General features: G+C 51.2%; 1 protein-coding gene across 1 annotated transcript in view; it reads right to left on the reverse strand.

Annotated features, from left to right (window-relative positions):
* EFHD1 (EF-hand domain family member D1) overlaps positions 1 to 22,414 on the reverse strand; it is a 54,312-nt gene that overhangs the window by 21,458 nt on the left and 10,440 nt on the right. The window lies entirely within an intron of this gene.

The raw sequence follows: 22,414 nt of genomic DNA on the forward strand, positions 1-22,414 counted from the left end.
ACGTAAGTTTTTGGAGGGTGAAAAACATGCCTTGTTTACCTTTATCTCCCTCAGTTTCAGTCAACAAACATCAAGTGAGCACCTCTTCCTAACGCTGGACACTAGAGGTACTGCAGAAGCTGGCCCCTGACGCCCAGGAAAGGGCTGGCAATTCCAGGAGCCGCCTGCTGGTCACTGCCCCTGTGTCTCTCCCACGCCCATTCCCAACGGCCTGCCTTCCGTCTCGGGTCTCGGGAAGTTGCTTCCCACCCGTGTGCAGCCGTGAGTCTGGCTCATGATTTCCCTCTGGTTCGCTCATCTTGTCTCCAGCTCTGAACAGCCACATCTGCAGAGAGGGCTCCAGCTCTGTCCTCTAACAGGGCTGCCCCTCTGCTGACCGTCTCCCCAGGCTCCATCCAGGAAACAAACCCAACCTCACCAGGTAGGGGACCGGCCCTGTCCCCTCCTGGCCCAGCCATCTTTAGCCCTCTGTGCTCTGCTTTCTCCAAGCCACTTCCCGCGTTACAGGATTTCCCCATGGACCCCTGGCTCTTCTCCCTTCAAGCATTTCTGGCCACCCAGAGACTGCTTGTTGCTCAGGAATGAACACCTTGCTTTAAAAACAAATCAATTCACTACAGCTGAAAGGTGGAAATAACAGAAGTGTCCATGGACAGATGAAAGGAGAAACGAAATGGGGTATATCCGGCCAGGCACGGCGGCTCACACCTGTAATTCAGCACTTTAGGAGGCGAGGTGGGTGGATCACCTGAGGTCAAGAGTTCATAGACCAGCCTGGCAAACATGGTGAAACCCTGTATCTCCTAAAATACAAACATTAGCTGGGCATGAGGGCATGAGCCTGTAATCCTAGCTACTCAGGGGCCTGAGGCAGGAGAATCACTTGAACCTGGGAGGCAGAGATTGCAGTGAGCTGAGATCATGCCACCGCCTTCCAGCCTGGTGACAGAACAAGCCTCCATCTCAAAAAAAAAAAAAAAAAAAAAAAAATGAGGTATATCCATACAATGGAATATGGTATGTTTATACAAGGGAATATTATTTGGCAATAAAAAGGAATGCCAACACGCAGGTGAACCTTGACGGCATTCTGCTAAGTAAAACAAGCCAGCCACAAAAGGGCAAATCCTGTATGGTTCTGCTTTTGTGAAGTTCTTAGAGCAGTCAAATTCATAGAGACAGAAAGTGGATGAGTGGCTGCCAGGGGCTGGGGGACAGGGGCATGGTGGTGATTGGTGATGGAGCACAGTAACGTGAATGTACTTAATGGTGTGCACTTACATGGTTAAAGTGGTCAGGATTTTTTTTTGTTTCTTTATTTGAGACACAGTCATGCTCTGCCGCTCAGGCTGGAGTGCAGCAGTGCGATCTCTGCTCACCACAACCTCCAACTCTCAGGTTCAAGCGATTCTCATGCCTCAGCCCCCCAAGTAGCTGGGATTACAGGCATGTGCCACCACGCCCAGCTAATTTTTGTATTTTTAGTAGAGATGGGGTTTCACCATGTTGGCCAGGCTGGTCTGAAGCACCTGGCCTCAAGTGATCTGCCTGCCTCAGCCTCCCAGTATCAGGATTATGGGCGTGAGCTACCGCGCCTGGTCTCGTCAGTGTATGTTTAGTGCATTTTACCACAATTTTAAATAAATTAAATGAATTAGGGTGGGTATGGTGTCATGTCTACCCATAGTTCCAGCTACTTGGGAGACTGGGGTGGGATGGGTGCTTGAGTCCAGGAGTTTGATTGCATCCAGTCTGGGCAATGAAGCAAGACCCCATCACTTTATATATATATATGCATATATATTATTGCACTTTAGGTTCTGGGGTACATGTGCAGAACATGCAGGATTGTTGCATAGGTACATACATGGCAATGTGGTTTGCTGCCTCCATCCCATCGAACCCATCTCTTAAAAAATAAATAATAAATACAAATTTAAAAATTTTTTAAAAATAAATCAGGCTTCCTCACTGATATGGTTTGGACCCGCATCCCCACCAAATTTCATCTGAATTGTAGTCCCCAATGTTGGAGGTGGGACTTGGTGGGAGGTGGTTGGATCAAGGGGTGGATTTCTCATGAATGGGTCAGCACCATGTCTTTGGTGCTGTTCTCGTGATAGTGAGTGAGTTCTTGCAAGATCTGGTTGTTCAAAAGCACCTCCCCACCTGCTCTGTCTTGCTCCTGCTCTGGCCATGTGAAGTACTGCTCCCCTTTCACCTTCTGCCATGGCTGTAAGTTTCTTGAGGTCTCCTCAGACCCGAGCAGGTGCTGCCATGCTTCCTGTAGAGCCTGCAGAACTGCACATGAGCCGATTAAACCACTTTTCTTTTTTTTTGAGACAGCGTCTCGCTCTGTCACCAGGCTGGAGTGCAGTGGTGTGATCTCAGCTTACTGAAATCTTCGCTTTCTGGGTTCAAGCAATTCTCCTGCCTCAGCCTCCCAAGTAGCTGGGACTACAGGTATGTGCCACCACACCCAGCTAATTTTTGTATTTTTAGTAGAGTCGGGGTTTCACCATGTTGGCCAAGATAATCTCAATCTCTTGACCTCATGATCTGTCCTCCTTGGCCTCCCAAAGTGCTGGGATTATAGGTGTGAGCCACTGAACTCAGCTAAACCACTTTTCTTACAAATTAGCCGGTTCAGGTTTTGTTTTTGCTTTCTTTTTCTTTTTCTTTCTTTCTTTTTTTTTTTTTTTTTTTTTGAGACAGAGTCGCCCAGGCTGGAGTGCAATGGTGCAATCTCGGCTCACTGCAACATCTGCCTTCTGGGTTCCTGTGATTCTCCTGCCTCAGCCTCCCAAGTAGCTGGGATTACAGGTGCACACCACCACGCCCAGCTAATTTTTTTGTATTTTTAGTTGAGACATGGTTTCACTATGTTGGCCAGACTGGTCTCGGATTCTTGACCTTGTGATCTGCCCGCCTAGGCCTCCCAAAGTGCTGAGATTACAGGTGTGAGCCACCGCGCCTGGCAGGGTTTTCTGTACAGCAGTTGGAGAACTGACTCATACACTCATTACTTGTCTGCACTCCCCCCAGTACGGCCTCGGTAACAAAAACCCACCATTATTGAGAACAACTACTACTCACCAAGAAATGTAGCCTGTGGGTAACTAGGAATCTAGTGCTGTGGGCTGGCAGGATTTAAGGTTCCCAAGGTCAGGCTGGAGGGGAGGCCCAGGAATCCCTGACAGGCTCCACTCCAGCCGCAGAGGCCAACTCGTGCCATTCCTCCCACCCAGCCACCTCCTCCCTGCCCTCCTCTGTGGTCTTCCTGTGCCCGGGAGCTCAGAGAGCTGCCCACTTCCTCCTCGGCTCTCCAACAGCACCCATTGTCCATTCTTCTCCAGGACTTAGCACTCACCACCTTCCTCTGGTGGGTGCTTCTATTTTTATTTCTTGTTTTTTCCTCAATGCCCTGACTTTAACAGTAAGCTGGCTACTTCTTACTCCAGCAGCGCTGTGCTCAGCAAGGCCTCTTTGCTGGCAGTGACATTACAAGGCATTAAAGGACACAGACAAGATCGCTGGATGGCTGTTGGTGAGCTTGGAGGAACTGTGCAGGATGACACAGGTGCCCCAGGTCTGGAAACAAGCAAGGTGCTGCCGGGTTTCCCAGAAGTGGGCGGAGATGTGAATCACAGAATCGCCAGCCCAGGATCTAGTGTTGCCAAAGGATGGTTTGTGAGAACGTTAAGAAGAGAAGCAACAAGTTCCATGGGTTCCTGAAAATGACTCAGGGATGGACCTCATTTATCTGTTTCTTAAACTGCTTTTTTTTTTTTTTTTTTTTTTTGTATGTTTGTTTGTTTTGAGATGGAGTTTTGCTCTTGTTGCCCAGGCTGGAGTGCAATGGCACGATCTCAGCTCATCACAACCTCTGCTTCCCGGGTTCAAACTAGTCTCCTGCCTCAGCCTCCCGAGTAGCTGGGATTACAAACCCATGCTACCACGCCTGGCTAATTTTGTATTTTTAGTAGATACAAGGTTTCTCCATGTTGGTCAGCTTGGTCCCGAATTCCCGACACCAGGTAATCCACTCGCCTTAGCCTCCCCAAGTGTTGGGATTACAGGCATCAGCCACTACGCTTGGGCCTTTTAAACTTTTTTTTAAAAGATAGCATTACTGAGATGTAATTCACATACCATAAAATCCATCATCCAGTGAATTGGTTGTTAGTATATTCAGGTTGTGCAAACATCATTACCATGTAACTCCAGAACATCTGCATTACCCTAAAAAGAAACTGGTACCCATTAGCAGTCATTCCCCGTTCCCCTCTTGCCACCCCTACCCCGTAGCAACGACTAGCCTTTCTGTATCTATGAATTTGCCTCTTCCAGACATTTGATTGCCCAACAATATTCCACCGTATCAATAGAACATACTTTGTTTATCCCCCGCACCAGGTGATGGACATCTGCTTGTTTCCACCTTTTGAACAGTGCTGCTTTGAACGTTTGTATGTGAGTGTTTGGACATACATTTCTTTTTTCTTGTGTATACACCCAAGATTGGAATTGCTGGGTCACATGCTCATTTACTTGCGAAACATTACTGTCAAGTTGGTCCAACAGAAAACTGCAGCTGACCTGATGTCACCACTCAGGGTGATCAAGGCCCTCCATCAGGCCCTTGGTGGGGAAGATAAACAGGTACAGATACAATTAGGCAGACTGGCTGTTAGTTATAGAGCCACCCAGAAAGGGTGCTGACTCTCAGATCTGCTGGTGACACAAAGTTAGGGCAGAATCTAGGGGCAAAGATCTCAGGAAGCTGGTGTGATGCCCACAGATAAAATACAAAATGCAAGGTCCTCAACAAAGAATTACCATAGGATAGGATCCAACAGATGTCTGGACACTAGTATTCTTTTTTTAAAAATCTTTTTAGAGACGGGGTCTCGCTATGTTGCCCAGGCTGGGGTGCAGTGGCTATTCATAGGCGCGATCCCACTACTGATCAGCACAGGAGTTTTGACCTGCTCTGTTTCTGACCTGGGCCAGTTCACCCCTCCTTAGGCAACCTGGTGGTCTCCTGCTCCCAGGAGGTCACCATACTGATGCCGAACTTAGTGCAGACACCTGATCGGCATAGCGCACTACAGCCCAGAACTCCTGGGCTCAAGCAATCCTCCCACCTCAGCCTCCCGAGTAGCTGGGACTACAGGCACGTGCCACCAAGCCCAGTGACACTGGCATTCCTGGCAGCATTATTCACAATTGCTAAAAGGTGGAAACAACCCAAATGCCCATTGACAAAATGCTGTCTATACAAACATTGGAATTTCATTCAGCAATGAAAGGGAAACGAACTCTGATACATGCTCACAGGCTACAACATGGGTGACTTGAAGACATCGTGCCAAGTGAAATAAGCCAGTCGCAAAAGGGGCACCTCACTGTACGAATTCACTTGTCAGGTCCCTAGAGTAGTCAAAATCATCGAGACAGAAATAGAATGCTGGCTGTCAAGAGTTGGGGAGGGGAATGGGGAATTAGTGTTGAACAGGGACAGAGTTTCTGTTTAGGAGGGTGAAAAAATTCTGGAAATGGATGATAGTGATGGCTGCATGATAATGTCAATGTTGCCGCTGCTGAATTCCTATACTTAAAGATGGTTAAAAATGGTCAATGTTGCTGGGTGTGGTCAGCATTGCCTGTTACCTCAGCACTATGGGAGGCCAAGGCAGGACAATCACTTGAGCCCAGGAGTTTCAGTCCAGCTGGACAAACAAGACCCTATCTCAACAAAAAGATTACGAGATTAGCGGAGTGTGGTGGCGCACACCTGTGGTCCCAGCCACTCGGGAGGCCAAGGTGGGAGGGTCACTTGAGCACAAGAGTTTGAAGCTACAGTGAGCTCTGATCACTCCAGCCTAGGTGATAGCATGAGACCCTGTCTAAAACAAAACAAAAAAGCTAAATTTCACATTATGTACATCTTACCACAAAACTTTTCAAAACTGCAAGGTCCTGGCTGGAAACAGTTTCATGCCTCCAATCCCAGCATTTTGGGAGGCTGAAGTGGGAGGACTGCTTGAGCCTTAGGAGTTCAAGACCAGCCTGGGCAACATAGTGAGATCTTATCTCTTCAGAAATATAAAAAAATTAGCAAGGCATGGTGGCATGTGCCTTTGGTCCCAGCTCCTCAGGAGGCTGAGGCAGGAGGATCATTTCAAGCCTGGGAGGTCAAGGCTGCAATGAGCCATGTTCACACAACTGCACTCCAGCCTGGGTGTTAGAGTGAGACCCTGTTTCAAAGCAAAAAACAAAACAAAAAAGCAAGTTTCTAACATTAAGACCCCTGCAAACTGACTTCCCCAGTACAGGTTTTGAGAGAAATGGAGCTCACTTGTACCTGTCACCACACCTTCAGGGGACTGGGACACTACCGTGAGTCAAGGAGGCTGCCAAAAAACTTGTGGTGGCCAGACGCAATAGATCACACCTGTAATCCTAGCACTTTGGGAGGCCGAGGTGTACAGATCACAAGGTCAAGAGATCGAAACCATCCTGGCCAACTTGGTGAAACCCCACTTCTACTAAAAATACAAAAATTTGCCAGGTGTGGTGGTGGGCACCTGTAATCCCAGCTACTTGGGAGACTGAGGCAGGAGAATCGCTTGAACCCAGGAGGTGGAGGTTGCAGTGAGCTGAGATTGCGCCACTGCACTCCAGGCTGGCGACAGAGCAAGATTCCATCTCAAAAAAACAAAAACAAACAAAAACAAAAACAAAAACAAAAAACCCCATAACTTGTGGGCAAAATAAATCATAGTGGCAACTACAAAAAGTCCTGAATCCCGAATGCAGGGGCCACAGTCCTACCCACCCAGCATGGTCTGCGCCACTCCATGCAGACCTCACAATTCAGGGAGGTCATGGGCCTGGTCAGTGGGAAGCATGCAGGAAGGCTAACGGACTTAAGACCCCACGCAAAGGGCAGGGGTGAATGGAACCAGTGGGATTTGGCCAAGAGCTGCCTTCAGATGTTGCCCAGGGGCCCAAAGGGTGGCAGAGCTGGCCTCTATGCATGGAAAGGGAGAGACAGGCTTCAGCTCAGTGCAAGGAAGTGCCTTCTGGCAAAACGGCCAACTGGAACTAGACCTGAGAAGTAAAGAGAGCTTGCAGGAACCGGCTGGCAGGGGCAGTCTCTGTCACACGGAGTCCCAGTCAAAGCAAACAGGTTCAGTGTGGAACTTTGCAGAGCCTTCCATATGTATCCAACCCTTACAAGAGGGAAACAGAGTGCAGACTCATCTGACCCCACAGTCCTCTGCATTTGGGGATTTTCTGTTGAGAAGATGTACCCTGGCAATGCTGTGTTGCAAGGAAACTCTCTGGGAAGCACGTCTCTGGTCAAGCAGCCTTAAAAGGGGTGGTCCAGGCCAGGCACAGTGGCTGACACCTGTAATTTCAACACTGGGAGGCTGAGGCAGGTGAATCACCAGGTCAGGGGGTTGAGACCATCCTGGCCAACATGGTGAAACACCATCTCTACTAAAATACAAAAAGTTAGCTGGGTGTGGTGGCGCATGCCTGTAGTACCAGCTACTCGGGAGGCTGAGGCAGGGAAATCGCTTGAATCCAGGAGGCAGAGGTTGCAGTGAGCCAGGATCGCGCCACTGCACTCCAGCCTAGCCAGAAAGCAAGATTCTGTCTCAAAACAAAGAGAAGGGGTGGCCCAGTTAAATGACCACTAAGGGCAGGTACGGTGGCTTGAGCCTGTAAGCCTAGCTACTCCAGAGGCTGAGAAAGGAGGATTATTTGAGCCCAGCAGGTCAAGTCCATCCTGGGCAACACAGAGAGATCTATCTCTTAAAGAAGAAAAACATGACCACTAAGAACCCTTCAGTGCCAGGATTCTGCATAAACGTCTTCGGGCCACTGCTCACTCCCCAGCACACAGTATGTTCCAATAGAATTCGCGGAAAAGGCTGAAGTCATGAATGTGGCGCATTTGAGACGAGAATCATTTGGGACATCAACAAAGGGTGAGCAGAAAGGAAGGAGAGTGAAGCAGGTAAGGGAAGAACTGAAAGGCCTGAGTGTAAGGAGACTGCAGCGCCCAGGAACATGAGACAAACTGGCTGGGTGGATGGGGGGATGAGTAAAGTTCAGGGAATAGGCAGGAATCTGTCCCCAGCTGGGAGAGGAAGGACCAGGGAGACAGCTTCCCAGCCCACCTAAGCCAAAGCTAGCACAGCCTCCCGCAGACACAGAGGGGCTGTCACATGTGAGGGGAAAGATACTCTCCCCAACACAGGGAGAGGGATGAAAAAAGCCATCCTCTGACCAGGATTACATGTCTGTAATCCCAGCACTTTGGGAGGCTGAGGCAGGCGGGTCAGCTGAGGTCAGGAGCTCAAGACCAGCATAGCATCATGGCAAAATCCCTTCTCTACTCAAAATACAAAAAAACTAGCCAGGTATGGTGGTGCATACCTGTAATCCCAGCTACTCAGGACGCTGAGGCCGAAGAATCGCTTGAACCAGGGAGGCAGAGGTTGCAGTGAGCTGAGATGGTGCCACTGCACTCCACCCTGGGTGACGGAGTGAGACTCTGCCTCAAAAAAAAAAAAAAAGAAAAAATAGTCATCCTTTTACCTCTGGGGTTTGAACTGAGAGGAGTCTAGAAGACTTGGAAAATCTTCCTTTCAGGTCCCCAAGCATGCAACATTCTCCAGGCCTAACAAAAAGATGAAATATGTCAGAAAAGGCCTTGGCAAGCTCAGGGCAATGTTGAAGGAATTCCAGCTGCTTCTTCTTTCTTTCTTTTCTTTTTTTTTTTTTTTGAGACAGAGTCTCACTCTTTTGCCCAGGCTGGAGTGCAGTGGCACGATCTCAGCTCACTGCAACTTCTGCCTCCCGGGTTTATGTGATTCTCCTGCCTCAGCCTCCTGAGTCACTGAGATTACAGGGCACCTGCCACCATGGCTGACTAATTTTTATATTTTTAGTAGAGACAGGTTTTCTCCATGTTGGTCAGGCTGGTCTCCAACTCCTGACTTCAGGTGATCTGCCCATCTCAGTCTCCCAAGGTGCTGGGATTATAGGCCCGAGCCACTGCACCCAGCCCCAACTTCTGTAAACGGGCAAGAAAATTTGGTTCAACTCCTTTGGAAAGAATGTGCCCAGAAACAGATGCCCACCAGCCCAGTGGGCAAGTCCCAAGAGAAAAAAGTGCTGGTGTTGTTCCACCGAGAGCCACTGGCTGGCACAGGAATAAAGTGAGTGTGGAGATGGGATGTGTAATGTCAGGGGGAGAAGGGCAGGAGAGAAAGGAATCCTGAGCCAATCACCCCTTTCAACCCCAGCTGCTCGGTCAGGCTACTTTCTTTTATTCCTGCTGGAAGCATCAGCCAGTTTCCCTTTATTTAAGTCCTGGCAGGGCTATAAAGCTACCACAGGCTGGGTGTGGTGGCTTATGCCTGTAATTTCAGCATTTTGGGAGGCCAAGGCAGGAGGATCACTCGAGCTCAGGATTTTGAGACCAGCCGGGGCAACATGGTGAAACCCCATCTCCACTAAAAACACAAAAATTAGCCAGATGTGGTGATGTGCACCTGTAGTCCCAGCTACTTGGGAGCTGATGTGTAGGATGGCTTGAGCACAGGAGTTTGAGGCTGCAGTGAGCTGTGATCACACCACTGGACTCCAGCCTGGGCAACAGAGACCCTGCCTCAAAAAAAAAAAAAAAAAAAGAAGTAGGCCATGTGCAGTGGTTCCCATCTGTAATCCCAGCACTTTGGGAGGCCAAGGTGGATGGATCACTTAAGGTCAGGAGTTCAAGAGCAGGCTGGCCAACATGGTGAAACCCTGTCTCTATGAAAAACACAAAAAGAAGCCGGCCTGGTGGCACACACCTGTAATCTCAGCTACTTGGAAGGCTGAGGCACGAGAATCGCTTGAACCTGGTAGGCAGAGGTTGCAGTGAGCTGAGATGGTGTCACTGCATTCCAGCCTGGGCAACAGAGCGAGACTTCATCTCAAAAAAAGAAAAAACCACCTGGGCATGGTGGCTCATGCCTGTAATCCCAGCACTTTGGGAGGCTGAGGCGGGTGGATCACCTGAGGTTGGGAGTTCAAGACCAGCCTGGCCAACATGGCAAAACCTTGTCTCTAATAAAAATACAAAAATTCGCCAGGAGTGGTGGTGGGCGCCTATACGTTAGCTACTCAGGAGGCTGAGGTAGAAGAATTGCTTGAACCTGGGAGGCAGAGGATGAAGTGAGCTGAGATTCCACCACTTCACTCCAGCCTGGGCGAAAGAGCGAAACTCCACCTCAAAAAAAAGAAAAAGCCGGGCGCGGTGGCTCAAGCCTGTAATCCCAGCACTTTGGGAGGCTGAGGCGGGTGGATCACGAGGTCAAGAGATTGAGACCATCCTGGTCAACATGGTGAAACCCCGTCTCTTCCAAAAATACAAAAAATTAGCTGGGCATGGTGGCGCGTGCCTGTAATCCCAGCTACTCAGGAGGCTGAGGCAGGAGAACTGCCTGAACCCAGGAGGCGGAGGTTGTGGTGAGCCGAGATCGCGCCATTGCACCCCAGCCTGGGTAACAAGAACGAAACTCCGTCTCAAAAAAAAAAAAAAAAAAAAAAAAAAAGAAAAAAACCAAACAAACAAACAAACTAAAAGTATAATAATAATAATAATAATAAACAAAGCTACCACATCAGTAGCACCCCCTCTCCTACGGAGCCAGAATATATACACCAGAAACCTATCTTTCTCTCTTCAAAGTGACCCTCCCAGAGGGTTTGTCTACACAGTCACTTCCTTTAGGGCCTGGATTTGCAGGACAGGCAGGAAACACCTCCCATGTCTTCATCTTCTCACTGTTTTATCTGCTTCTCTCAAAATGCCTGAGGTCTACATAGGGCACTACACACGATAGGGCTCCAAACATGTAGTAACTAAAACCGGTCGGCCTGCGGTCCACAAGGCATTGTCTCATGTGCTGATCCTGTTCATCTGCACAACAGTCCTGTGAAGCATTAATCACAGCCGCCTGCCTTTATGGTTGCTGAGAGCTTAGAAGTGCCAGGCACTGTCCTAAATTACCTCATTGAACACAGCAGTGCTATGAAGTGGTTATTAGTAGTCCTACTTCACAGACGGTGAAAACTGAAGTAAGTGAATTCCTAGGGATCAGAATGAACCTGGGATTTCAAGCAGATGCTAAGCTTTTGAGTATTGTAGGAAGGATATGCCCCTGAACTTGGAAGGGGCTAGAGAAAGCACAGTGTGTGCTCAGTGTCCCCATGTCCAGGTGACTGTTATAACTGTGAGAGTCAGACCTTTGGCAATTATGTCTGAAGATGTAGGCGGACATGACAGGAATCACGTTTCTGAATATTTGTGGATTCTGGCTTTGGCCTCAAAGCATGGTCCTGTGGCTACCAACATACACAAAGGAATTCATTTTTCCTCGAGAGGAATGCGGATGCTGCAACCTTACAGACACTGAAACAGTCTCGCCAGCCACACCCTTCAAATAAATGTCATCTAATGTAATCCTTCAAGGCTCCTCTGAGGGGTGTGGGGCTGTTCAGCTGATGGAGAAACAGACCCACCAAGGTCGATCACCAGGAATACCAGGCCCTAGGAGGTTAACAGGGAGGATCCCCAGCCTGACCCACTAACCCACAGCTCTGCCCCAGGCTGGGTGAGTGGCCAGAGGAGCTGGGTTTTAGGGAAGTGAGACTTGATTTTCAGGTCAGTCCACAGAAGGCCAAGGCTGCCTCTCCAAAACAGTTCACAAGGATGGAAACCAGAGTTAGGTATTTGTTTTGTTTTTTTGTTTGTTTGTTTTTTGAGATGGAATCTCCCTCTGTTGCCCAGGCTGGAGTGCAGTGGTACAATCTCGGCTCACTGCAACATCGGCCTTCAGGGTTCAAGTGATTCTCTCACCTCGGCCTCCTGAATAGGTGGAACTACAGGCCCCTGTCACCACACCTGGCTAATTTTTTTGTACTGGAGTTAGGTATTTGAAAGATAAAGAAAAAGAAACACGATAAAGAATCCTCAATGTGCTCATCACACAGTTTGGTGTGGCAGATGGAAGCTGGGGATGAGTGGCTCCGCCTCCCAGGGAGGGTCCAGGTCCAAACACAGAGAAGGGAGGACACTTATCTTTAACCTGCTAGAAGGTTCTCTAAGCAACTGCAGTGTGAAAGTCCCTTAAAACAAGGCTACCTGCAAACAGTGATCTTATACCAGACTTTTGCGCCTCTGGGAAAGGCAAATGCAGGTGGATTTGTTTTCTTCATTCTGGAAAGGTCTGTTGTTCCTTCTCCTTCGATGAAAATGCTATCACATTCCTTGCAATTTGGAATCCAGCCATGTAGAAAGGGAACCCCACCTAGAATAGCTTGCCTGGTGCCCCTCCCCTGGACAGAGGTGCCCTCCCCTGCCCCGGGGCACCTGGAAGCGGGAGGCCTGGGGAAGGAGGACAAACCTCGGTCCAGGAGGAAGGCCCTGGCCCATGAGGCCTCGCAGAGCCCCAGCCCTGGGTGCAACCGACCAGGGCCTGCGTTCTCCCTGCAAGCTTGGCCTAACCCTGGATCCCTCCCTCCTTATTTCAAATCATCACCATTTTTCCTCTTCCTCCCCATAACCTACACCTTCCAAATGCTATCAGGCTTTCTAGAGTCCCCTGAGCTCCCAGCTTCTTCTCTGCCAACATCTTAGCTCTTTTTATCCCTGTAATTTAAACATGAATCCATAAACATACATATTTTTAATTAAAGTCAACCCGGAATAGACCAGGGGTGGTGGCTCACGCCTGTAATCCCAGCACTTTGGGAAGCCGAGGCAGGTGGATTGCCTGAGGTCAGGAGTTCGAGAGCAGCCTGGCCGACACAGTGAAACCCCATCTCTACTAAAAATGCAAAAATTAGCCGGGCGTGTAATCCCAGCTACTTGAGATGCTGAGGCACAAGAATCGCTTGAACTTGAGAGGCAGAGATTGAAGTGAGCCAAGATCGTACCACTGCATTCCAGCCTGGGCAAGAGAGCAAAACTCAGTCTCAAAAAAGAAGGCAACCCAGAATAGTAAGGAAAAACTACCCATAATCCCAAAACCCGGTACTCGTTTGCTTCCTGGAGCTTCCTTGTGGACTTGTGACCTTTTCCTATATTTTTCCCGTATTTTCCATTTTCTCAGTCCTCAGTGGCTATTCACAGGTGCAATCCCACTGCTGATCAGCACAGGAGTTAGGACCTGCTGCTTCTGACCCAGGCCAGTTCACCCCTCTTTAGGCAGCCTGGTGATCCCCTGCAACCCCAGCTCCCATCACCATATTGATGCTGAGCTCCGAGTGGGCACCCGATAGGTACAGAGCACAGAAAGCCAGAACTCCTGGGCTCGGACGATCCTCCCAAGTGGCCTGGACTCCAAGCGTATCACCACACTCAATCCCTTTCATCTTTATACTCTCTAGACTCTGTTAGGGGAAGGCTCTGGTTCCATTGGCACTTGGGATGATTCCAAACCAGCCCCACCACCCTCTTGGGAGAGACTTGGCCCCATCTGTAACCCAAGAGTGCATGAGCTTTGTGTGCCTTGCAGAGTGGTAAAGGGCCCAGAGAAAATCGCACCCTTGCACAGGACATAGTCCCAGGAAGCTATTTCTTTCCTTGAGATAGTTTTGCTCTTGCTGCCCAGGCTGGAGTACGATGGGGCAATCTCAGCTCACTGCAACCTCCACCTCCTGGGTACAAGCGATTCCCCTGCCTCAGCCTCCCGAATAGCTGGGATTATAGGCATGCACCATCACACTCAGCTCATTTTGTATTTTTAGTAAGACAGGGTTTCACCATGTCAGTCAGGGCAGTCTCGAACTCCTGACCTCATGTGATCTGCCTGCCTCAGCCTCCCAAGCGCTGGGATTACAGGCATGAGCCACCGCACTGGCCAGGCGGGCTATTTTTTTTAAAGTAGCACCTATCTACAGTCATGAGGAAGCACACGGTTCCCTGGGCTTCAACTCTGAAGAGCTACCCACACCCAGCTTGTCCCAGACAGCGTCATCTTTAGCCTTGGGGAAAACTCAACCCCACCACCTGCCGCAGTCACTCGTGCTGCAGCTCCACAGTGCCCTTCCTGAGCAACTCTCAGGGCCCAGCCCTATCAGAGGATACGGCCTGCCTCCCCAGGTCCCCTGGAAAAGGCTTCTCGACTCATTTACTGGTCAAGGCCACCACTGAGCGGTGCAGCGAGGTACCACGGCCTGGGCCACTTGACCGTGTGCTGCCGTGCATGCCCACCGCCTGAGAAAGCCCCCAGACCCACCAAAGGGGCTGAGGTGACTTCGACCCCAACCCCACTTAGGGCCAGCTAGTAAGAGGACAGCAGCTAGGGACAATGGCTGGTCCCCAGTATCCACCCATGAGTCAGTCACTTATTCTTTCAGCTTCCACTATGCAGAGACTCTGGGCTTTCGGTTTCCCACCTCCCGGGAATTATCCTGCCACTCATGAAGAAAGAAGCTGGCTGACCTTTATCCACCAGAGGCTCCGCTGTTGGAAACTCCCTAGGGATCCCTCAGATAGGGGGTTCTCAGGAGGGTAGCAGTGCCCCAGAACACACCTTAATGATGGGAGGGGGTTGCCAGGGCCTCAGGGACACCAGGACATGAGAGCACCTGCTTCTCTTTACACAGAAAGGACTGGAATAGAAATCACGAATTACCTTTTCCAACAGCCAGGTGCTGGCCCTGCAAAGTGAGGTCCTCAGACCAGAGCATCATGGTCACCAGGGTGGTTAGAAATAACAGTCTCGGCTGGGCATGGTGGTTCACACCTGTAATCCCAGCACTTTGGGAGGCTGAGGCAGGCGGATCACCTGAGGTCGGGAGTTCGAGGCCAGCCTGGCCAACATGGAAAAACCAAGTCTCTACTAAAAATACAAAAATTACGGCCGGGCGTGGTGGCTCATGCCTGTAATCCAAGCACTTTGGAGGCCAAGGCGGGCAGATCACCTGAGGTCAGGAGTTCAAGACCAGCCTGACCAACATGATGAAATCCCGTCTTAAAAAAAAAAAATTAGCTGGGCGTGGTGGTGCATGCCTGTAATTCTAGCTACTCGGGAGGCTGAGGCAGGAGAATGACTTGAACCCAGGACGGGGAGGTTGCAGTGAGCCAAGATCACGCCATTGCACTCCAGCCTGGGCAACAGAGTAAGACTCTGTCTTTGGGGGAAAAAAAAATGCAGTCTCAAGTTCTACCCAGACCTGCTCAATCAGAGCCTGCATTTTCACAAGCCCCCACACGATGGCTCCCAGGCACGTACAAGGTGGGGAAGGATAGCACAGCCTACACCCATCGATCGGCAGGTGGTCTTCCCAGAGGCCCTCATGGGATTACCCTGTGGGCGTCCCCAGCTGTGCCTATCTAGATGAGCCTTGGGGACTCCCTAATGTCACAGGACTACAGTCCCTCCTCCCTACATCCCTGCCTGCAAGGTTCTCTGAGTTCCTGGTTTTCTCTGGCCAAGAGCGTCCTCCCCAGCTGTCAAATCCCATGCTCCTCCTTCCTGCCCATCCAGCTGTGGGCTGGGAAACAGGGCTCCCAGTGCTCTATCTGCATGCAGAGTGAGGGTGGGCAGGCTCTGAAAAAGGGCCAGGGGACTCTGAGAGATACAAAAGCATTGACCCAAAGTTTTCCACATCCAATCAAACTGCTCACAGCCGCTTTTGTCCGAGGAGCTCCCAGCTCTCCTTGTGCCCCAAACACTCAGCCTATTCACTCACTGCCTCCCTGCCCGGCTCACTGTACCTGGGGCCCCTCCAGAGCAGAGGGAAGCACAAAGACCCATCCCAGTGGGGAGGCAGAGTACAGAGAAACAGTAAAGCCCAGACGAGGCTGAGCTGGAGTAGGGGCACCTGACAGAAGCAAGAGTGCAGAGCCATGGGAGGAAGCCACTGTCACCAGACCAGTCCCAGGGTGCCAGAAAGTCCCGAAAGAGGGGAATAGAGCCAACTCTTCCAAGGCCCTCTGGGAAAGTGGCATCTTCCTAAGCAACCAGGGCAACCCCCAAAGAGTTTGAAACAGGGAAGCCACATCAGGTGACTTCTTAGCTTGGTGTGCAGATGGATTTGGGGGTGGGGGAGACTAAACCAGGAAGCCCAGGTGGTGAGTGTACAACACTCCCAGCCACGGGTGGGCGAAGGGAGGGCACCGGTGAGGTGCAGGGGGAGCACTGGATGCAGGGCTAAACTCCGGCTTCCTCTGTTCTGTGCAGAGCCAGCACATCAGGGCTCACTTCTGGCAAATTCCCTTCCTTTTCTGGTGAGAGGGCAATACTTTTGCAGGCTTTGGGAGACCAGCAGAGGTTGGGACCCCCTGCAGTCAGCCTGACTGCCCTGCAGTTCCCTGCACTGTATTTGAAAGTTCATAAAGCAAGGTGGGATGCAGGGCAAAGCTGAAGGGTCACCCCCTCCACTACAGGGCACCCACTGTGTGCCTGGCACCTTGTAACACAACAGAGGGGAAGCAGAGCCGGGTGGCCAATACTCAGGCTTTCAAGGCAGCCTTGAAACCAGCTTTGTCCCAAATGCATACAGTGGCAAGACACCACCCCTGCTGGGGACTGTCACATAGATTCAGAAGGAGAGAGGGGTTGGGCAAGGTGGTTCCCACCAGTAATCCCAGCACTTTGGGAGGCCGAGGCAGGTGGATCACTTGAGGTCAGGAGTTCAAGACCAGCCTGACCAACTTGGTGAAATTCCGTCTCTACTAAAAATACAAAATTAGCTGGATGTGGTGGCATGCACCTGTAATCCTAGTTACTGGGGAGGCTGAGGCAGGAGAATCGCTTGAACCCAGGAGGCGGAGGGTGCAGTGAGCCAGGATCGCGCTATTGCCCAGAGTTTGAGTGGGTGACAGAGTGAGACTGTGTCTCCGAAAAAAAAAAAAAAAAAGAGAGAGAGGGCAGTGGGTGACGGCATGGGATGGCTGCTGGCTGCACCGACCCCACCAGCTTTGTATTCTCAAACTGGATGCCTGGCTGCCCCGACTCAGACAGTAGGAAGGCCTCAGAGAGGTTTCAGCTACTTACAAATTTTCCCGCTGATGCCAGCAATCCAATGTGGAAACAAAGCAAACCAGCCTCCAAGACCATGCCACGGGAACAGGCTAATGCCAGCAGGTAGCAGGCCAGCCGCGTAAAGCGTTTCACACAAATGCCAGAAGTCCTCTGACCGGGAATGACCCGGTGGAGAGGAGGGTCTGGTTTAGTGGTACAAATGCGATGGTGGAAAATCTCACTTCTTAGTGGTAGCCTCAGTGGAAGCTGGAAGGCAGCGGCTGGACAGGAGTTTCTGGGGTCAGAGTCCCCAGGCTCAAAGCCCTGGCACCAGCACGTAGATCGCTGCATGTCCCTGGGTGAGTTACATGAACTCGCTGGGCTTCTGAGTCCTCCTTGGTCCAGTTGTTGATAAGAGCCAAGGTAAATGCTCTCTCAGCACAGAGCCCAGCTCGAGGCCAGTGCTCGCTATTTTGGTTTTGACTACTACCTCTGTAAGAGAAGACCCTGACCCTGGGGTCGCTCTCATGGTCTTTTTGAAAGGCGGCACCCTCGTGGGGCTTGGGTAAGTGCAGGTGGGCTGGAGACTTGGTTTGGGAATGGAATGGAGTGAGTAGATCTGGGAATTTAGAGTTCCAAGCAATTCATTCACACAGTGGACACTGCTTGCTTGGTCCCACTGGAAGCCTGCTCTGAGCCATCCCTAAGGGTGGGAGGGAGGTTAGAGGTCTATTCCGCCCAGGGAGGTATCAGTGGGCACATCTTGCTTCTTTGCTGTGAAAGCGCAGTAATGAGGCACCTCCCCAGGCTCCCAACACATCCCAGAAAAGTTCTTTTTTTTTTTTTTTTGAAGAAAGGGTCTCGCTTTGTCATCCAGGCTGGAGTACAGTGGTGTGATAATAGTAGCTCACTGCAGCCTCCAACTCCCAAGCACAAAAAATCCTCCCACCTCAGCCTCCTGCCTAGCTGTGACCACAGGCCCATACCTTCTATGCCCAGCTAATCTTTTATATTTTTTGTAAAGACAGAGTTTCTCCATGTTGCTCAGGCTGGTCTTGAACTCCTGGGCTGAAGCGATCCTCTTGCCTCTGCCTCCCAAAGTGCTAGGACTATAGGAGTGAGCCACTTTGCCGGGTCTGCATAAAAGTTCTGATAGGAGAATTCTGAGGTGCTGGGAAACTGGGTTGGAGGTGCCCCCGGAAACCAACTTCTGAAATTCCCAGGAGCCCTGTGGATATCCGGGAACAGATGTTCCCAAACAACATGGGGTTTCCACACCAGACTCTATTAGGGCTGTGCCTGTGGCAGTGCCAGCAGTGCCAAGGTCAGGGAAGGAAACGGCCAGGGGGTGGCCCCAACGAGGGCGTGTGCAGCGGCCCAAGGAGCACAGATCTCAGAGGAGGCAGAGGAGGCCGGAGGCAGGCCCAGCGCAGGGTTCCTTGGCTCCCGCCTGGGGTGATGGAGCACTCTGCCATCACCCCAGGCGGGAGGCAAGGTCACCCTGCACGGCCACCTGCGCAGCTCTCAGTATTTCCTCTCCACCCACTGCTGCCCGCAGGCCCTTTTCCTGCGTCCTCCACTCCAGGCCCACACCACCTTAAACCCGGCGGCCCTCAGTGGAAAGAACACTGGGCTGGAACATAAGTGCCCTAATTAAGGCCACGACTGCACACCGAGTGGTCACGAGGTCTTGTGGACAACCTGAGAAGGTGGTCACTTACCTTTTTCCATGTCTCACTTACAGGCGTGTGCCCAGGTGGATCAGTGGCTCTGCTGGAGGGAACCGAATGACCCCACTGAAGGCTCACATTACCTCCCACGGCCTTGGGGAGCCGTGAAGCTCCCCTCAGCAATAATCAGGGCCACAGTGTGGCTGCAGCCGGCAGAACTCAGAAACCTCCACAGAGGTCAAGGTGCCTGCTCTGTCCATGGCCCTGGGCCCAGCCCTGGGGTGGGTGTGGGGACTGCAGGAAGAGGTTAGCCACTTTCGGCCATGAACGTTCTGCCTCTGCAGAACACTCTGGAGGGGTAGGGAGCCTCATAAGAATTAGCAATAGGCTGGGTGTGGTGACTCATGCCTGTAATCCCAGCACTTTGGGAAGCCAAGGAGGGGGGATCATGAGGTCAGAAGTTGAAAACCAGCCTGGCCAACATGGTGAAACCCTGTCTCTACTAAAAATACAAAAATTAGCCTGGCACAGTGGCAAGAGCCTGCAATCCCAGCTATTCGAGAGGCTGAGGCAGGAAAATTCCTTGAACCAGGGCGGCAGAGGTTGCAGTGAGCTGGGATCAAGCCACTGCACTCCAGCCTGGATGACAGTGAGACTCTGTCTCAAAAAAAAATAAATAAATAAATAAAAATAAAAAATAAAAATAAAAATCAGCAATAATCAGCTGGGCATGGTGGCTCACGCCTATAATCCTAGCACTTTGGGTGAATGAGGCAGGTGGGTCACCTGAGGTCAGGAGTTCAAGACCAGCCTGGGCCGGGCACGGTGGCTCAAGCCTGTAATCCCAGCACTTTGGGAGGCCGGGGCGGGTGGATCACGAGGTCGAGAGATCGAGACCAACCTGGTCAACATGGTGAAACCCCGTCTCTACTAAAAATACAAAAAATTAGCTGGGCATGGTGGTGCGTGCCTGTAATCCCAGCTACTCAGGAGGCTGAGGCAGGAGAATTGCCTGAACCCAGGAGGCGGAGGTTGCGGTGAGCCGAGATCGTGCCATTGCACTCCAGCCTGGGTAACAAGAGCGAAACTCCGTCTCAAAAAAAAAAAAAAAAAAAAAAAAAGACCAGCCTGGCCAACATGGTGAAACCGTCTTTACTAAAAATACAAAAATTAGCTAGGCATGGTGGTGCATGCCTGTAATCTCGGCTACTTGGGAGGTTGAGGCAGAAGAATCGCTTGATCGCAGGAGGCAGAGGCTGCAGTGAGCTGAGATCATGCCACTGCACTCCAGCCTGGGCAACGGAGTGAAACTCCATCTCAAAAAAAAAAAAAAGAATCAGCAATAATGGATGGACCTAAGTGTAACCAACTGGGAATTGCAGGGTTATAGGAGAAAGGCTATGGGGGCCATTCAGCTCAGTGAGTGCAAGGCCCAGGCTGGGAGAAACAGAGACAGAGTACTGTAGCCACCGACTGAAGTGGGCCTCAACGATCTGCATGAGGGGTCTAGACTGTTTCCTCGGGCAATATGAAGCTGCTGAATGCTGAATATTGCCCCCTCCCAACCCAAAATAACTTCTGAAGCGGGAAGCAAGGTAATGAGATCTGGGCTCTGGCGAGGCCCACCCAGCCACAACACGTCGGATGGATCAGGGAGGCCATGTCTGAGGCAGCTACTCAGGCTGCCTGCAGAGACTGTGCCAGCCACAGCCCTGCCTGGCTGTGCTGGGACGGTGTCAAGGATGGCTGAGACGTGGAGGGTGGAAAGCTGGGACGTAGGAATGACATTAGTGAGTCAGGCTCATGACACGGGACAAGAGTGCAGGCCATTTGGGTTCAAATCGCAGCTCTACTGCTTCCAAGATGTGTGACTTCAGGCGAGTTCCCTGGCTACTCTGTGCCTCAGTTTCCTCATCTGTAAAATGGGTTCTGATATGGTACCCACTTTGGAGTGTTGTGAAGCGTGAGTTCCCATATGGTAATCACTAAGCACAGCCCTGTGCACAGTAAGCTCTGTCAGTGGGGCTGGTAGGTGGCATTGAGGGCACCCAATGCTCCATGAAGTCAGCCATTAGAGGGTGGAGGGGCACAAGGCATGTAGAGAGGAGGCAGAGACCCTGTCACCACCAAAGCTAACAGGACAGCGTCAGAGTCCAGCACTTCTCCAGGGCCACAACAGTGTTCACTAGGTCCCCGTGGGCAAAGAGTGAGGACTGTCAGCAGCCAGATTTTTTTGATCAGAGCTGTCCCAAGGCACAGCAGGTGCTCAGTGAGGGGTGCTGGGGGAACCTGGTAGGTGGAGATGTCTAACCCTAGAGCTGGGACCAGCTACAGCCCTGTGGGGTGGGAGCCTCTGCTGTTTCACTACCAGGAAGAGGCAGAGTGGCCAGCCCTGGGCACAAGGCCATTTGTAAGTCCTGAACTTCCTCCTCCTTCCTGCAGTGATTCATGGCAGAGGGCTGAGGGCGTGTCTGCCTTGGACGTGATGCCCGGACCCCTCCAAGGCTCTGGCTGGCCTGGAAGGAGGCTGCCGCCAGCACTGGCTACCCATGTCTTAGCTCCAAAAACAAAGAATTTACCTTCATTCAGCAACACGACTGGGGAGTAGCGTGTGCTAGCCTAAGATTAAAAGAACAAAGCAGGCCAGCATTGTGGCTCACATCTCTAATTCTAGCATTTTGGGAGGCCAAAGCAGGAGGATCACTTGAGCCCAGGAGTTCAAGACCAACCTGGGCAATAGTAGAACTTACCTCTTAAAAACAAAAAAAAAATTAGGCTGGGCGCAGTGGCTCAGGCCTGTAATCCCAGCACTTTGGGAGGCTGAGGCGGGTGGATCACCTGAAGTCGGGAGTTTGAGACCAGCCTGACCAACATGGAGAAACCCCATCTCTACCAAAAGTACAAAATTAACCAGACATGGTGGTGCATGCCTGTCATCCCAGCTACTTCGGAGGCTGAGGCAGGAGAATCGCTTAAACCCGGGAGGCAAAGGTTGTGGTAAGCCGAAATCATGCCATTGCACTCCGGCCTGGGTAACAAGAGCGAAACTCTGTATCAAAGAAAAAAAAAAAAAAAAAAAAGAAAGCCAGCCCTGAACACCCCCAACACACACTCACACGTGACTTGTACAAAGGCCTTCAAGCCAACAGAAGGGTCCTTAGCCTCAGAAGCCAGGAGCCACTAAAGGAACCAAGGAACATCAAGACACAGCGACTCCTGGCCAAAGGTAGCAGCTGGAGCCCCTTCTAAGAGGAGAGGAAATCAGAGGCATGGCACCCCTGATGAGAAAGACAATAAAAGAGGTTTGGGGAGGGGGTCTGGAGAGACAGGGGGTAACAGCCAACAGTTTTCCAAGACAGTGAGCTGCCAGGAGGGTGAGGGGAATGACTGAGTCCTCCACACTCGGGGGCAGGCCCACCATGCAGGCTCTTTGGAGGGTGGAAGGGTGACATGAGATGGAAGCGGGGGTTTCGCCAAAAGCTGGCCTAGGGGGTGGCTAATACAGGCAGCCCACCCAGTGCCAAATGCACACACAGAGCCAAATGCACACTCCTAGCTGCCAAGGGTCTACCCTCACACACAAGAGAAAAATCACAGGGGGCCGGGCGTGGTGGCTCAAGCCTGTAATCCCAGAACTTTGGGAGGCCGAGACTGGTGGATCACGAGGTCAAGAGATCGAGACCATCCTGGTCAACATGGTGA

Source organism: Saimiri boliviensis, chromosome 5 (assembly GCF_048565385.1).
Source record: "Saimiri boliviensis isolate mSaiBol1 chromosome 5, mSaiBol1.pri, whole genome shotgun sequence".
NCBI classification, from domain to species: domain Eukaryota; kingdom Metazoa; phylum Chordata; class Mammalia; order Primates; family Cebidae; genus Saimiri; species Saimiri boliviensis.